Source organism: Camellia sinensis, chromosome 1 (genome assembly GCF_055761805.1).
Source record: "Camellia sinensis isolate YWXY chromosome 1, ASM5576180v1, whole genome shotgun sequence".
Lineage (NCBI taxonomy): Eukaryota > Viridiplantae > Streptophyta > Magnoliopsida > Ericales > Theaceae > Camellia > Camellia sinensis.
In genome coordinates this window covers 202918464-202925126 of record NC_138961.1, presented here as the reverse complement: position 1 = coordinate 202925126, position 6663 = coordinate 202918464, and the positions used below count along the sequence as shown (strand labels likewise).

Here is a 6663-nt window from a genome sequence, read left to right as displayed (position 1 = left end):
AAAATTCCCGCCCAAAGCTTTACACAGGTTATAGAGTATACACTGACTGTCACTCACTCTCACTCAGCCCGCTTGTTCTCCACCGAACCCACCCTTATCGGCGACTCACCTTCACCGGCGACCCACTCCCGACGACGGCGAGAAGTTCTCAGATCTCGGTAATCTTTCTCAAAGTGAGTGAATCTACTTGAACATTTGATTTCGGTAATCTTCATCCAGAAATATGATAATTTTATAAAATGATTTCTTTTCAGAGCTATATTCAGTTATTTGGAATGGTAATGGTATTACATAAAAATCTGATTTAAATAAAATGGTATTAGATTATATTCAGATTTCGGTATTAGCTATACACCAGAAGTATTAGATTAAAAATCTGAATATAGCTCAGAAATTTTATAAAATGGTATTATGTTCAGATTTTTGGCTATCATGATGGTGAAATAGCTCTGAAATTTTGTGAAATAGCTCTGGTAATCTTCTTTGTTCACCGATCAAGAGCTCTGAAATAATTATAATTGTCAAAGAAGATTACCAGAAAAAATTGATTGAACCAACTTTATATATATTTGGGTTTGATTTGTGAAATACCTCTGAAATTTTATGAAATAGCTCTGAAATATCTGTGAGAAATATCTTTGAAATTTTATGAAGTGGGTTTGATTTGTCCACTGCATACTAGATTGAACCAACTATATTGATCGAACCAACTATATATATATTTGGAAGATTTGATTGAATAATATGATTGTCAATGATCTAAATCAAGTGTTTGATTGAATAATGTGAATCCAAGTCAATAAAGACATTTAGAGCTAACAGTGTGGAAACTGTTCATGGAGTTTTCAGTTTCTAACATTAACATTAAGTAAACTGATTTGTTCTTAAACATTAATTAATAAGGATGGAAATTAATGGTGAAAACAATGGTGAAGGAAAACCTGTGTGTTCACAAATATGTTGTTTGGCTGCTAAGAAAACAATGGTGAAGGAAATTAATAAGGATGGAAATTAATTGTGTTTTACCACTTCTCCAATCTGCTACTGTGTGTTTTCTTTTTATTTATTTTTTTTTTTCTGTAGCAGATATAAACACTGGAAATGTTCCACATTTTGTTAATTGTTGCTGTGCCAAAGGTTGTTGTTCATGTTGCTGAGAAAAGTTGATGAAATTGTGCTGAATTTGCAGTTGTAGTTGCTGAAATTGGGCTGAAATGTGTGCTATGGCTTGCTGAAATTCTGTTTTGATCTCTATTATCAATTATATAATGTTGTAAAGGGTTCTAGTTGTTTGTGTTCATAGTTATCCTTGGTGGTGCCTCAGATTTGAGGAGTGAGGTTGTTTCCCATTTCATCTTTGTTTTAAAATCAATTTCCTATTTCATTTTTGTTTTCCTATTTTAAAATCAATTTCCTATTTCATCTTTGCTGTCTTTTGCTTAATTTTTCTTAGTGATCAGGAGAGTTATTGAAACGCAAAAATGAATACAGATTGCCTAATTTTGTTTTCCAGGCCTAGATAGGTATTGTATTATATAACTAACATTCAAAATTTTGGATAATAGCCAGCTTATGTGGAATCAAATATTATTAACAAATGTCTCCAATCTAAATTGAGGTTCAGGTATCAAATCAAAAGAATTTGTTCTTGTTCAGGTAGCAGATTTATTACTTTATGTATGAGGTTGAATTTGGTGTGAATACATTAATGTTGGGACTTCTGATGCACCCTTCCATACAAAAAGTAAGATCTGAGATAGATATGCAAATGCATATCTTGAGATAGATATGCTGTTTGGGTGTGAATACATTAATTTGTTCTTGTTCTTGTTTTGTGGAAAAAATACTATCCAAATGCATATCCATTGCAGCGCCGAGATTTCACCAAAAATGAAATAAATCTTGAAGATGAAGGTGGCCACCGAAATAGAAATCATAATCGCATCTGTTGCAATGGATTCAAAAGGTGTAATTCTTTAACACTTTTGAACATGTAACTAAATCAACATTTCATTGAGGCATTTCAACAAACATATCAAATTCACAAACAACTCAACCCAAAATTCTACAGAGGCATCCAACCAATTAATCAAATCCAATGTTCAATTGGTTTACAAAGACAAAACATGGTTAAGTGTACATTATGCTTGTCTGAGTATGGCAACATCATTTGCAGAGATATTATGCTTCCATGCATATGGCAGCAGCATTTGCAGAGATTATTCTTCTACAAAATCAATCACATTCTCACCACTCAATTCTTGAAGCCTTGAGCATGGTATTGGTGGGTAATGATTTTCCAGCATAACATATAACTGCAGCATAACCTCAGTAGCAGAACAGATAATAGATCAACATAGAACAGATAACATACGCTACATTGACAGCACAACCTAGATCATACACTAAGCTCAAAAACCATTTCAAAGTACATCTAATAACTGAACTTGGTATCCATACACAGACCACACACAGCCCACTAAGATCAACCCAGACCATACTCAAAAACCATTTTAAGGAATCAAATATATAACAACAAAGTACATCTAATATCACAGAATCTGAAATCACATTATACACAGAATCTGCTCCTTCATTCTTGGAGGCTAACACTCACATTATGAAATAAGAACTCAAGCAACATAATAACACAAGATAAAAAATTGAGGATGAAGATTACCAGAAATATTATAAAATCATTTTATAAAATTATCACATTTGATTTGTGAATATAAATCATTTTATAAAATTATCACAATCAGAAATATTACATTCACAAACCAAACCCAAAAATTTCAGAGCTATAATTATCAAAGAAGATTACCAGCTATAATCAACAAAGGACTGGAAGAGGAAGAGTTCAAGAAGATGACCGAAATCTGAGAACTTCTCACCGTCGTCGGAAGTGGGTCGCCGGTGAGGGTGGGTCGCTGGTGCTGGTGGGTTCGGTGGAGAAGAAACGGGCTGAGTGAGAGCGAGTGAGAGTGAGTATATACTCTGAACTCCTCTATATAAGCTGTATAATGCATTGGGCGGGAAAATGAAAGTTCCAATTTCATTTTTTTTTTTGTTTAAACCGTTGAATTTGCAACGGCTGATCTCAGCCGTTGCAAGGAGGGAATGAAGGAGGATCCTCAAGGAGAGGATCTGAACTTGGTGTGCAAAATTTGTAAATGCAATAACAAACACCAAGACAATATAGAAACATACAGATCTAATATCAACATCTCTATGTAGAAGAAGAAAAAAAAAATTGCAAAGCAAAAAATTACATGCCAAATGGTTCGATTTGAGAGCTGATATCACTTATATAAAGCATGAGAACCAATATCCAAAGTCCAAACAACAGATTTCTCATGCCTAATATCATTTTCACAGAGTGCTCATGCCTAATATCCAAAATCAAATCATTAATGTCGTATTTGGTTGGGGGATTTGAGGAGGGATTTGGAAAAGGAAATGAAAAAGGTAGATGAAATGAATAAATCATACCTATATTTCACCTAGTTTCACACACTTTTTCCCTTTCTTTTTCCAAATCCCTCCCCAAATCCTCTAACCAAACACAGCATAAAAAAACGGTGTGATGGTGGAAACTATTTCATAAACCCATCTCAAGAAATAGAAATCTTTCAAAAACCCATTTCAAACAATAGAACTAAAAACCATTTGAAAACCCATTTCAATCATTGAAGAGAAGAGATGCTATAGAAATTAAACCGTTTAAGAACCGAAACCAAATAATTTCAAAACCATTTGACTCATAGACAAACAGATTTCAAGAAATAGAGAGTAGAAATGGAAGTTTTGTTGCCTGTAATAGGATGAGATCAAATGGTGTGATGATGGTGATCCAGTGATCCTCCGAAAGAGAGAGAGGGTGAAGTTTGCACAAATGTTTTCTGCCAGAGATGCTCTCTTTGACACAATGATGGAGAAAGAATATGGAACAGTAAAGAGAAGATGAAAGGCGGTCCCCCGAATGGTGCAAAAGACAATCTCAACATTTGGTTGAAACACCTGGCTAGTGATGAGTCCGGATCCTCCGCCGCTGTTTTGTTGGAAAATTTGGTTTATATAGGCATATTTTGGGCCAACTTTGAGCCCAAAATTGAGTGGGCCCCAAATGTCTTTTGGGGTGGGTCCGAAGAGGTGAAGTGTTCCTTGCCGCATGGCAAGTCACACGGTGAAGACGGTTCGTCAAAATCATTTATGAGTGAATGGGAACATGACGTTGTTTTCGGGTTCGTGGAATAGGAAATTTAAGGAAGTAAATGTGAGTTTCTTTGGAAAGGGTTATGCCACATTGAAACTTTAAGAGAGTTTATTTGTGTATATAAGCTCTAGCTTACAACACTTGGGTTGGGCTCCAAGGGGCATCCCAAGTTTGTAGAAGGGAGGAGTTGTGGACAAAGTGAACCATAGCTCAAACCACCACACACGCGGGCACCGCCATCCAGGTGTGGGTCGGGTCTAACATTAATTTTTTGGACAAAATTTATTTGAATTTTTTCAATAAATTCTTGCAAGAAAAATTAATTTAAAATTTGAAATTTGAATTTGAAATTCAAATGAGCCCAAACTGTTTTTCCAATCTGTTCATAACCGGACAGATTTAAATCTGCCCAGGCAGATTCAAACAGTGTCATACAGTAGTTTTGGGCAGTTAGATAACTGCTACAGTTTGGATATCTGTTCAAATTCAAATATGAATCTGTTGGACAGACTCACACCTGTTCGGACATATAGCGACCCCGGTCTTTTCCCATTTGATTATTGTATCTGGACTTAGGTTCCGTAGATTCTGTCATTATATAATTGTTGTTGTTGTCCCATATTTTCTTATTTGGAGTTATAGGATGTGTTGGGTAGGTTTGTTTCAGGTTTGTTGGGTTTAGAAACTAAGTGTTGCTGTCCAGAATTTTGGTTCTTCGCTCGAGCGAGGAGTTGGTCGCTCGAGCGAGCTGTTGTTTTTGGTTCTTCGCTCGAGCTGGGATTTGGTTGCTTGAGCGAGAGATTGCGTCCAGTATGGACCTGTAGCATTGCATTCTTGGCTCGAGCGAGCTTTTCTTTGCTCGAGCGAGGATTTCTTGTTTCTGGTCGCTCGAGCGACCAAGTCTTCGCTCGAGCGAGCCTGTCCAGTTTATATACGCAGCAGCGGGTTTTGATCAGTCTTTTTCATCTTCTTTTTGATTCCGAACCCTAGGTCCGACTTCTCTCTCTCCCTACTCACCTTCTCTCTTAGGTTTGATCTATTTAGAGTGTGTTTCTACCCTAGTTGCTTTATTAAAAAGATAGAGGGAGTCGAGGGCTTTCATTTAATCTGAACATTTGGCGATTTGGAGCACATTGGTATTTGGGTATTCATCTCTGTCTTCTCCATTCGGGTTGTTTTCTTCGAGGTAGGGATTTCCTACTCCATTTTATAGGTTTTGTTCTAAGTTTTGGTATATTGATATGTTGGGGTTACTTTGATAATTTTGGGAAAAACCCTAGTTGTATTAATTAATTAATTTGTATAATTAATTTAAGGGAATTGGGGAATTTGGTTAAATTCATGAAATTGAGGTATTCATTGATTAAATGGTGTAGATGGATAATTTAAATCACTCGCCTATTGAATTGTTGATATATTTATTTCCAAATCTAGAAATAACTGTTTTGGGCTATCGGTGGAGGATAGTCGTGATTGTTGTAGACATTGCATGTGGATTAGGGATAACTGAAACTAATCACATTGGTTGAGTCATTCATTTTGACTGCTGAATTAATACAGACATTATGTGTATTGATTGTGTGTTATATGTTATGTGTTTACATACATTGTTTTGTGTGGGAGGAGATAGGGGATGTACTCCACGGTTTAGGGGAAGATAGGGGATGGACCTCTAAACCGGATTTTGTTTGAGAGGAGATAGGGGATGGACTCCATTAGCATCACTTTTATGTGTGCTTATTTATATTGAAGTGTTTTTATTGATACAGCACTAAAATGTGTATCAAACTGGAAGTATGAAGTGTTTTGATTTGAGCTTGAGTCTCATTGGTTTGTTGACATTGGAAGAATGTGAATATGATATATATGATTCACTATTGTAAGTTTGGCCAGGTTCTGAGCCATATTGATAATGTTGGAAAGTGGAACGTGTCATTGACAATAGTGTCATGAGACTGGATAATGTTGTAATTGATTATCTTGGTTAACCATCTATTGAATGCTATTGCTTTATTCATTGCTTATATTTGGTTTAGTATATTTCTACTAGGCTGTGGCTCACCCTATATGGGAACATCATTTTCAGGTTCAGGTGAAAAACTACCTCCAAGAACTTAGCTTGGAAGGGACTTGGATTTTGAAGACTATTTTCAGTTGTTTGTTTTATTTGTTAGTACATGTAAACACTCAAGCCTAGGGCTTTATTTGGATTTGAGTTAGAACTCATACTTTGTTGTCCAAGTGTTGGCTTGGAAAGATGTAAGCCTGTAGGGCATTTAATTTGAGGTTACATGTAATGCTTTTATTTAGTAAGACTCTGATGAATATTATAATGAAATGTTTCCTCTCTAACATTGCATGCTAATGATACATATAATTAATGGGTTTCTTTTTTTGAGGGCGTTACAACTTGGTATCAGAGCCTACCGGGTTTGAATACTTTGGGT

At 35.7% G+C, this 6663-nt stretch overlaps 1 long non-coding RNA gene across 1 annotated transcript; it reads left to right on the top strand.

The window, feature by feature from the left end:
- Positions 1–22: 22 nt before the first annotated feature.
- LOC145790529 (uncharacterized) lies at positions 23–1424 on the top strand. Its single transcript, XR_014329320.1, has 2 exons — positions 23–173; positions 1087–1424. It is a non-coding gene; the product is annotated as an uncharacterized LOC145790529 (long non-coding RNA).
- The last annotated feature ends 5239 nt before the right edge of the window (positions 1425–6663 follow it).